Raw genomic sequence first — 10,633 nt, 5'->3', positions numbered from 1 at the left:
GCTGCCCTGGCCCACACCAGTCCCCAGTGTGTCTGTGTCTCCTCCCCCCCGCCCGCCAGAGCATTGGGAGCAGGAAGGGCAGAATAATGGCAATGATCTAGCACCACGCAGACAAGGTTGAGGGGCGACTCGGTAATTGCCAAGCTCCCACGGGATCCCCTCGAGAAGAAGCCAGCCAGCTCACCCCCTTGTCCTCAGAGGGCAGAGCAAGAAATTAGCTTAAATTGGAGCTGGAAAGATTTAGGTTATGTGTAAGGAGGAACTTTTTAAACCCTGAAATATGCTACCAAGAGAGGCTTCGGGTTCTCGGGAGCGTGTCTAAAAATAGCCTGGTCTTTAAAAATAGTTCTGGGCAAGCTTTAAACATAGCCTCAGCTCGGCTTCTTGGTCACGGTTCTCAGAATAAGCGGACCCACTCTATGGGGTGCTCCCCAGGTCAGAGGGCTCGAGGGACGGTCAGAATCAGCCTTTGGTCTCTGTCCGGACAAACATTTGGATGTTTTAGATACTTAAAGATAAGGGATTTATTTTCCTGTCTGCCTCCCTGCTGATGGGCGTCATGAAGTTCCAGCCTTTCGAATCTCAAAGTTTTCTTTCTGTGGGAACATATTCCAGGGCCAATGCTAAGTGGGTCAGCCCCACCAGTTACCCCCAGTCCCTCCCCACTCCTGAGGCAGGGCTCTCCAGCGTCCGAGGGTCGGCTGGGAATTCATCCATCTCAGCAAAGCTCCCACCCCTCCAGCGACCTGCTCACCTGCCTCCTGACCTCAGCAGGCTCCTCCTGGCCACGTCCTTGTCGCCTAGGGACCTACAGCTGCCTCTCCCCAACTCCCTGCCTCCCACCTTCTCGTCCCCCACACGCCAGCCGGAGAGATCTTACAGATCAGGCACATCTGATCCTTGCCTTCTTCCTTACAGTTACGTGATTCCTGCCCACTTGCCCTCAGGACAGAGCCCAGACTCCCTAGGAGCGCTCCAGACCTTTTCGAGGTCCTGTTTATCCCCCTAGCAGTGGCTCCCTCACCCACGTGTCCGGCCTCACGGCCCTAACAGCCCACTGAGCCACTTTGCTTCTGGGCTCTGCCAGAGCTGGTTGCGCTGCTGGGCCCACCCTCTTGGTCCCTCTGAGCCTGCAGCTCTCAGCTTGGAGGTCACCTTCTCTGGGTGACATTCTTTCCTGACCTTCCCATCCAAGCCCAGTCTAGGAGCCCAGTTGGGCTTCCCATGGGCCCCTGGCCTTCCCCCTTGGCTGCCCTGGCCCACACCAGTCCCCAGTGTGTCTGTGTCTCCTCCCCGAGCCCCTGGCCCACAGCAGGTACTTGATATCTGCTCAGGGACTCATCAACTGAATGTCAGGCCACCCCAGGAGGGGCTTCCCCTTTGCTGCCCTCCTGGCCTATCTCATCCGGTTTCAGCTTCCTCCAGGTCCCCACCAGCCGTGTGATGTCCCCACATGACATGCATGGGATTGTTGGCAAATCCAGATTGGTGCCCACATACACAAGAATATTTATTTAGACATGAATGCTCTCCGAGCGTTCGGAGTAGTAACTTAGACAACATCTTTAATAATAAACTCTATTATAAATTAATCAGCTACTTCCCTGATATCTCAATTAAATGGAGCAATGCCCTCAGCATAATATGTCCAAACCCTGCAAGAGAGAGGCAGGCCAGATGCAAGACGCGTCCCGGAAGCCTGCGGGAGAGGGGCATCATTGCTCTGTATCGTGCCCCAGGCCACATCCCCAGGCTGCAGAGTGTTCCCACAGGAAGGGCCACCTGGGCCAGGGTCCGCCACGCCCCCTCCCCACAGGGCGGCGTCATGGCTAGGCACTCCGACGTGTCCCTGTCATGTCGCCTGATCTCACTTTACACTCATGAGCACAGACCCCACACGTATGCAGCGTGCGTGCTTGTCCGCGCTTCCCCACTCCCCAAAAAGACTATGCCACCCCTTCTCTCCTTAAACTTCCCCTGGGTCCACACCTGCTGGTTCACTCTCAGCCGAGGGTCTCACCCTGCTTGGTGGACAGGAAGCAGCTCTGGAAACTTCCCTGCCCTTCTTGCCTTCTCTCTGCCCTGCTTCTGCACTCGCCCTGGGGCTCCTCTGATCAGCAGTGTCCCCCAGTCTACTTGATCGCTTGGGGGGAGCACGGAACGCTCTCTGCCTCCCCTCTTCACCTGTCCCTGAACCCCGCTGTCCCCCCTTTTTCCTGCTTCTCCACGGGCTTTGACGCCTTCTCTGGGATGACTACGCTGCTTTCTCTCCTCGTTTCAGCCTGTTGTAGCTGAGCGTCTGTCCCCAGTGGCCTGCGTATTGGCAAATCCAACGGTCCCTTCTCTCTCTTCATCTTTGACCTCAAGGGCTGCTGCCTCCATCTTGGCACGCGTACTTTGCCTGGCCCTGGCGATGCCACACTCCCTTCCTCCTGCTGCCCGGGGACCCTCCTCGGCCTGCTCTGCACGCCCCTCCTACTCTGCTCAGCCCCAGCATTGGCTCGGCTCCATTGGGGCTTTCCCTTCCTGCAGCCTCTCTTCGGGTGGTCTCTCCCAGGCCCTTGTCCCTGAGCCAGTGACTCATGCATTTAATCCCCAGCTCAGACTGTTCCCTGCACCGCAGACATGTATACCCACCCGCTTGCTTGATATATCTCTGCTTGGGTCTGTGATAGACATTTCCAACTAATGTGGCCCAAATGGGATTCCGCCCACCCCAACGTCTTCCTTCCTTCATCGTCTTCATCTTAGTAGATAGCACCACCATCTGCCCAGTTAGTTGCCCAACCCGAAACCCTGGAGGTCATCCTCGGCTCCGGGTACCCTCGCCCCCATGTCCAGCCCACGAGCACGTCCCGTTGGCTCCACCTTCACACGGCAGCTCTGGGCCAAGCAGCGGGCCTCCTGGATGGGCCTCTCAGCCGGGCTCCCTCCTCCACACCCCTCCCCCACCCGCTCTCTTCACCCACTAACCAGAATGAGCTGTAAACATAACCTAGGCCCCCGCTTCCGCCCTCTGCTGGCTTCTGCCACACTCAGAATAAAAGCCAGACTCATCACTGTGGCCTGCAAGGTGCTAGCCGCCGCCCACCTTCCTGACCCATCTCCAAACACCTTCTCCTTAGCCCTCTGCAGGAGCCTCCTCTCCCTGCCACCCCCAGGTCAGGCCCCTGCCTTCAGCCTCTGCCAGGCCTCTCTCCCTCCGACTGGAGTGCTCTTCCCCAGACCTCCCTGTGGCTGCCTCCAGCTCCCATTCAAACCTTTGCTTAAATATCACCTCCCGAGGGACACCTGGGTGGCTCAGTGAGTTGGGCATCTGCCTTCAGCTCAGGTCTTGATCCGGGAGTCCCAGGATCCAGGCCCATCTTGAGCTCCCTGCTCAGCAGGGAGTCTGCTTCTCCCTCTGCCCCTCCCCCTGCTTATGCTCTGTCTGTCTCTCTCTCTCTCAAATAAATAAATACAATCTTTAAAAAATATATCACCTCCCCAGAGAGGCCCTCCCTGATCACCCAGTCTGAGCGGCCCCCCAGGATCTCTCGGTCACGTTGTCTTATTTTATTTTCATCATGGCACCTCTCACTACAGAATGTTTTCCTATTAACCTATGGGCTTGTCATCTGGATCTCTCCACTAGAACCTGAGAGTCTTGAGGGCAGGGCCTCGGTCCGTCTGTGTTAGTGGCCCCCAAGCACTAGACCAATGTGTGGCATGTGAAAAGCATTTGGTAAATATTCATTGACAGATTGAATTAATGAATGATAAATAAATGAATGATGACTTGGATATTGGCTCATGTAGACGACTCGCTCTCCCGAGTTGTCAGATCCAGCCCTGCTCTTGCTCATTCCCATATCCCAGACGCAGGACTTTCCACCAGCCGGCCTAACAACCTGCCCCCACACACCTGTGGTCATCTTTTCATTTGACACATATCGAACACTTACTGTGTGCTGGGGCTACAGATCTGGTCCCCGGACAAGTGTGCTGTCTAGAGGGCCTATACAGTGAGTCTCAGGCATTCACTCATTCATTCATTCATTCATTCATTCAAGAAACACTGATATAGGGTCTCCTTCCTGCCAAGCACTGTTCTAGATGTTTCACAAGTATAAGCCACCTGATACTCATACCAATCTCTGACAGGTGCTATTATTACGCCTATGTTACACTTGAGGAAACTGAGGCACAGAAATGGGAGGTCACCTACTCAAGGTCACATAGCTGGTGAGTGACAGAGCTGGAAACTATAGACTCTCTCTCACTTTGTTTCACCCCTGCTTTACCCTGGGCTTAGCTTCTGGCCCTCCTGACACTGTCTCTTAATTCTGGACGCATGCCAGCCCCTCTGGACTTGACAGCTGACTTCCCTTCTTTGGTCTGACCAGTGGAGGGCAGGGCTGGGAGTCATGGCAGCCCTTCCTGTTGTGGGGTCTGGCAGACATCACACCCAGCCCAGCTCTGGCCCCTCGGTCAGCGCCACCCCCAGTGCTCTCCAGAGTCCCCCAGGGGCTGGGAGGAGCCATGGCTGCCTCACCACGTGGGTCGTGGGTTGGGGCTCCCGTTTATGGTGTCAGGAGTTGGAAAATTACGTTTACAGCCGTGAGTTTCCTAGCGTGGGGCCCCGACAGGAAATAGCAGTCACAGAGCAGGAAAGCCTCATTCATTTAGTTGATGCTAATTTAGGAAGTGCAGTAACTCCGCAGAAAGTCACTTTTTCACTCAGAGGAATCGGAAACAGTTCCTTCTGCAGAGGGTTTGTATGACAGATGCTACCATGGACCTCCCTTTGCAGAACAGACGTGCTTCCAGAAACACAGGCGAGGGTCGGGTTTTTAAAGGAGAATCTTCAAAATGCAATCAGAGACTCTCACCAGCCTATCTTTGAGTGGATTGTCATTTTCTTAAAGTGCAGCCTTTCGTATTTGGGAGTAAAGGGAAATTGATTGAGAAATCAATGCTTTTCAAACTAACAATTTGGAAAATTAATTATTCTGCCGACAGGCTGGGTCTGGCTTCTGGGTCTAGCGAGGAGTTTTCGTTATGTTCCCACTGCCCTAAAACAAGGAGTAGTTGTTCTCATGAAAGTACTCCTTCTTTAGTAGATGCTCATTAGAATTACCTATGTCTACTAATATCCCCATTTTATAGATGAGAAAACCAAGGCACCCAGAGGTCACAGAACTCAGAGAGCATGTGGACTGGCATGGTGCAAAAGGAACTGAATAAGTTAGAGCAGCGGAGTGTTTGGAGAGCAAGCCTCCTCCCCCAGAAAGGGACTGGGGTGGGGGGTTCAGGAAGGGATCGGGACCCCACCAAAGGCACAAGGCTTCTGGGTAGGGCATCAGTTCTAGGGGGAATGAGCACTGGGCATCGAGGAGGGGAGGCTTGTCCTCCCAGCTGACAGACTCTCCTGTGAATTAGGACTAAAACTGTGGCGTTGACACAGGAACAGAGGGACATTAGGACACAGACTCATATGCATGTGGGGCTTGGAATATAAGTGTCATTTAAAGTCAGTGGAGAGGGATGCCTGGGTGGCTCAGTCAGTTAAGCGACTACCTTCGGCTCAGGTCATGATCCCAGGGTCCTGGGATTGAGTCCCGCATTGGGCTTCCTGCTCGGCAGGGGAGTCTCCTTCTCCCCCTCCCCCTGCTCATGCTCTCTGTCTCACTCTGTCTCTTTCAAATAAATAAATAAATAAATAAATAAATAAATAAATAAATAAATAAAATCTTAAAAAAAATAGTGGAGAAAGAACAGGTCATTCTATAAGGATTCAAAACAATTAGCTACTCATTAAAAACAGTTAACACCATTCACCAAGATAAATTCTGGGTGAATTAATATAAAAATATAAGACTGTGTGTTTATGGTGCTGCTTTTCTAAGCTTTTTTTTTTTTAAGACACTACCCTTTTTTTTTTTAGATTTTTATTTATTTGAGAGAGAGAACAGGGGGAGGGGCAGAGGGAGATGGAGAAGCAGACTCCCCACTGAGCCAGGAGCTGGAAGACGTGGAGCTTGATCCCAGGACCTGGAGATCATGACCTGAGCCAAAGGCAGACGTTTTTTTTTTAATTTTTTTTTATTCTTATGTTAATCCCCATACATTACATCATTAGTTTTAGATGAAGTGTTCCATGATTCATTGTTTGTGCATAACACCCAGTGCTCCATGCAGAACGTGCCCTCCTCAGTACCCACCACCAGGCTAACCCATCCTCCCCACCCCCCTCCCCTCTAGAACCCTGTTTGTTTTTCAGAGTCCATCGTCTCTCATGGTTCGTCTACCCCTCCGATTTCCCCCGCTTCATTCTCCCCCTCCCCCTTCCTTTTCTTTCTTTTTTTTTTTTTTCTTAACATATATTGCATTATTTGTTTCAGAGGTACAGATCTGAGATTCAACAGTCTTGCAAAATTCACAGCGCTTACCAGAGCACATACCCTCCCCAGTGTCTATCACCCAGTCACCCCATCCTTCCCACCCCACCCCCCACTCCAGCAACCCTCAGTTTGTTTCCTGAGATTAAGAATTCCTCATATCAGTGAGATCATATGATACATGTCTTTCTCTGTTTGACTTATTTCACTCAACATAATACCCTCCAGTTCCATCCACGTCGTTGCAAATGGCAAGCTCTCGTTCCTTTTGATGGCTGCATAATATTCCATTGTATATATATACCAGATCTTCTTTATCCATTCATCTGTTGATGGACATCTTGGCTCTTTCCACAGTTTGGCTATTGTGGACATTGCTGCTATAAACATCGGGGTGCACGTACCCCTTCGGATCCCTACTTTTGTATCTTTGGGGTAAATACCCAGTAGTGCAATTGCTGGATCATATGGTAGCTCTATCTTCAACTTTTTGAGGAACCTCCATACAGTTTTCCAGAGTGGCTGCACCAGCTTGCATTCCCACCAACAGTGTAGGAGGGTTCCCCTTTCTCCGCATCCCCGCCAACATCTGTCATTTCCTGACTTGTTAATTTTAGCCATTCTGACAGGTGTGAGGTGGTATCTCATTGAGGTTTTGATTTGGATTTCCCTGATGCCGAGCGATATTGAGCACTTTTTCATGTGTCTGTTGGCCATTTGGATGTCTTCTTTGGAAAAATGTCTTTTCATGTCTTCCAAAGGCAGACGTTTAACCGATTGAGTCCCCCAGGTCCCCTGACGGTGCTGCTTTTCTAAAAGTAGACACAGGAAGTAAAAACCGAAAAGGAAAAGCCTGGTAAATTTGACGATATCAAATACCAAAATGTATGAGAAAAGCGGCTTTATCCATAATTGCCAGAACTTGGAAGGAACCAAGATGTCCTTCAGCAGGTAGATGGCCCACAGGTGAGTGATGTGTGATGCATCCAGACAGTGGAACATCATTCAGCACTAAAAAGCCATGAAGAGACGTGGGGGGACCTTACATGCTTATTACTAAGTGAGAGAAGCTGATCTGAGAAGGCTACACACCGTATGATTCCAACTATATGACATTCTGGAAAAGGCAAAACGAAAAAGGCGGTAAAAAGATCAGTGGTTGCCAGGAGTTCAGTAAGGCGGGAGGGAGGGAGGGATGAATAGGTGGAACATGAGATTTTTAAGGCTGTGAAACTAGTCGACACAGTAATGGTGGATACGTGTCGCCAAAGATTGATCAAAATCCATAGAATGTACAACACAAAGAGAAAACCCTAATGTAAACTAAGTTAATAGTTTAATTTAGTTAATAATTTAGTTAATAATCCTGGATCAGTATTGGGTTGTCAATTGTAATAAATGTCCTACACTGATGGCAGATGTAAATCATGTGGGAAACTGTGGGGGTGGCGACCGGGGGCACAGGGGACCTCTCTGTAAGTTCCCCTCGCTTTTTCTGTAAACCTAAAACTGCTCTGTAGACCAAAGTCTATTAATTAAAAAACAGAAAGATGTCCAGTACATGGGAAAAGGCAAGCACTAAACTCTCGGTAGTCTACACAACAGACAGGATTAGTATCCAGAATACATAAAGAATTCCTACCAATTGATAAGGGAAAATATTTTTTTCTTTTTTAAAAAAAGAAGAAATTGACAAAGGATACAGACAGAGGTAGGAATGGTCAATGAACATGTGAAAAACGCCCAAACTCACTAGTAATGAGGGAAACACAAAACTTAAAACAATGTTGAAGTGTCGTTCTGCGTCATAAAAGAATGACAGTATTTAACGTTTTAGAATCTCCAGTGTTGGTGAAGATTTGGGTAAGGACTCCCAGACAGCTGGCAGAAGCACAAGATGGGGCTACCACGTAGGAGAGCGATTCCCCAACATTGACTCAAATTTAAAATACGTATGCTTTATGGCCCAGCAATTCTTATTATTCCCTCTGGAGAAATACTTGCTTGTAAGCACAAAAAGACTTGCAGAAAGGTGTTCAGTATTATTGCTTGTAGAGCAAAAAGCTGGAAATAACTTAATATAACTGTCAATTGATTGGATAAATAAAACATGGTACTTCGTTATTAAGGAATCATATGCATCGGTTCCAAAGAATAAGGTATATCTGTTACGTACCTCTTGGCAAGTTCACCCAGAATTGTGTCAAGTAAAGAAAAATAAGATCTCCATATGGCTCACCATTCTTCTCCTCCTTCTAATAGACTGAGCCAGGGCAGAGAGGACCAGAGAGTGTGCTGTTGTTGGGTGTGACAGCCCGGGACAGTTCTGCGCCACCTGCCAGGGCACAACTAAAGATGCAGTCTAGGATGTACTCGGGCCTGGCAGAGACAGCCTGGGGGAGGCTAGACCTTTATGAGGCTCCTGCGGGGGCCTCGGCACCTGTCATGGTGCCTGGATTTCTCCCTGGATTTCCTGACTTGAGAGCTCCCTGCCAGCCCACATCTGCGGTCGGAGAATAGTGACAAGTGTCCATGGGGGGCTGACCCAGGCTCAGAGATGCAGACAGCCACCTCTGCATCCGTGGTCTCCGTTGGGCCTGAGGTCCAGGGACTGGAGTGAGACCCAGAGCTGTGCTGGAGCCTGTTGGCACCAGCTTGTGAGCGCCTCTGCTCTGCTCTGCTCTGCTTTCAGTGACATCACGTTGGTAGCTTGAGATCGGCCATAGTGCGAGTCGTTGCACCATGGAACTTGGCAAATGCTACAGATCAGGGCTTTTCTTTTCCCTCTGGAGAACCAGTTGTTAAACATTTGTCTTCACACTATGGGAACACAGGATGGCCCCCTCCCTCCACTCCCCATGCTGGGTTCCAGGATGCAGAGCCCCGCCCCCTCTGTCTCTGCTTAACCTCCACCTCTGCTCCCCTTATCTCCATCTTTCCTCTCGCCTCCTCTTCAAGAAGAGGGGAGAGGGTGATCGGGCAACCAGGGGAAGACAGACACATGCTGGGCATCATGGGAAGAGCCCTGGAGTTGAGGGCATTTGGATCTGGGCAGCAGTCACAATGACACCATTGACTCCCTTCGTGACCATGGACAGACTTTACCACTCCAGGCTTCTGTTTTCTCACCTGTGAAATGGGAACAATCATATGCAGGGCTGCCATATACAGCCTTGCAGGCATTGTTCTGCTTCAACTCCAGGGAGGGACATGCATGTAGACTGCATTGTGAATGGACCCTATGGAGATGTGCAGTGGGCAACCTTAACAACGAACGGTACATAGTCCTGATCATGGTACCTCATGATACTTTAGAGGGTTGTTATGAAAAGTAAGAGGTAATAACACAGAGTGCTCAGCCCACAGCAGGTGCACAAGCATGATTCCTTTCCTTTCTTGTTATCTACCCCTTCCCTCCTCAATATCGTATCACTCTATCTTAGGGTTAGGTTCATGAGGGCTCCAGATGCCATGGTCCACACAGAGAAAGGTCCCCAGGGTTGTAATAATCATGCTAGCTGTAATGATTACATGCCCCCTAGGCACCAACACTGAAGCTGCCTCGCCTCCTTTACCTACCCTTCACCTTACCCATCACAGTCCTCATCTTAGGGTTCAGAGATTTGAATGAAGCTCAGAGAGTGAAGCTTTGCCCAGCGCCACATGGCGAAAACATGGTGGAAGAGGATTCCCACTCAGATCCCTGGGAATCCAAGTCTTCCCAGCCAGTGGGCTCAAAGATTTTTGACCATGAGCCACAGAAAACCATTTCATGTTTCAGTCACCACACACACAGACATATGCATAGAACTGCAAAGTTTCACAAAACAATACTCACTCTTGTTATACTTGATGGTATCAGATATGCCTATTCTATTCCATTCCATTCTTGTTGCCTTTTTTTTTTTTTTTTTTTTTTAACTGCTGGCAATCAGTCAAGGTGATTTCATGACCCACTAGTCTAGGGAGTCCAGATCTACAGTTTTGAAAAATACCTCTAGGCTGCTTCTCCCAAATGACCTTCTAACACAGGCATCAGCAAACTATAGCCCACGGGCTCAATCCGGCCCGGTGCTTGTTTTTGTAAATAAAGTTTTATTGGTACACAGCCATACTCACCCATTTATGTATTGTCTATGGCTCTCCAGCAGTGGAGAAGTAGTTGCAACAGATGCTGCATGGACCACAGAGCCTAAAATATCTACGTATCTGGTACTTAACAGAAAAAGCGTGTCCCTCTGCGCCCAGATCTG

The 10,633-nt window shown here is 49.8% G+C and overlaps 1 protein-coding gene across 1 annotated transcript in view; it reads left to right on the top strand.

The window, feature by feature from the left end:
• GSG1L (GSG1 like) overlaps positions 1-10,633 on the top strand; it is a 133,237-nt gene that overhangs the window by 85,589 nt on the left and 37,015 nt on the right. The gene's annotated exons all lie outside the window — the stretch shown is intronic.

The sequence above is a fragment of the Neomonachus schauinslandi genome, chromosome 5 (assembly GCF_002201575.2).
Source record: "Neomonachus schauinslandi chromosome 5, ASM220157v2, whole genome shotgun sequence".
Classification (NCBI taxonomy): domain Eukaryota; kingdom Metazoa; phylum Chordata; class Mammalia; order Carnivora; family Phocidae; genus Neomonachus; species Neomonachus schauinslandi.
Note: the sequence above shows the minus strand (reverse complement) of the source record. Positions and strands in the feature narration are given on the sequence as shown.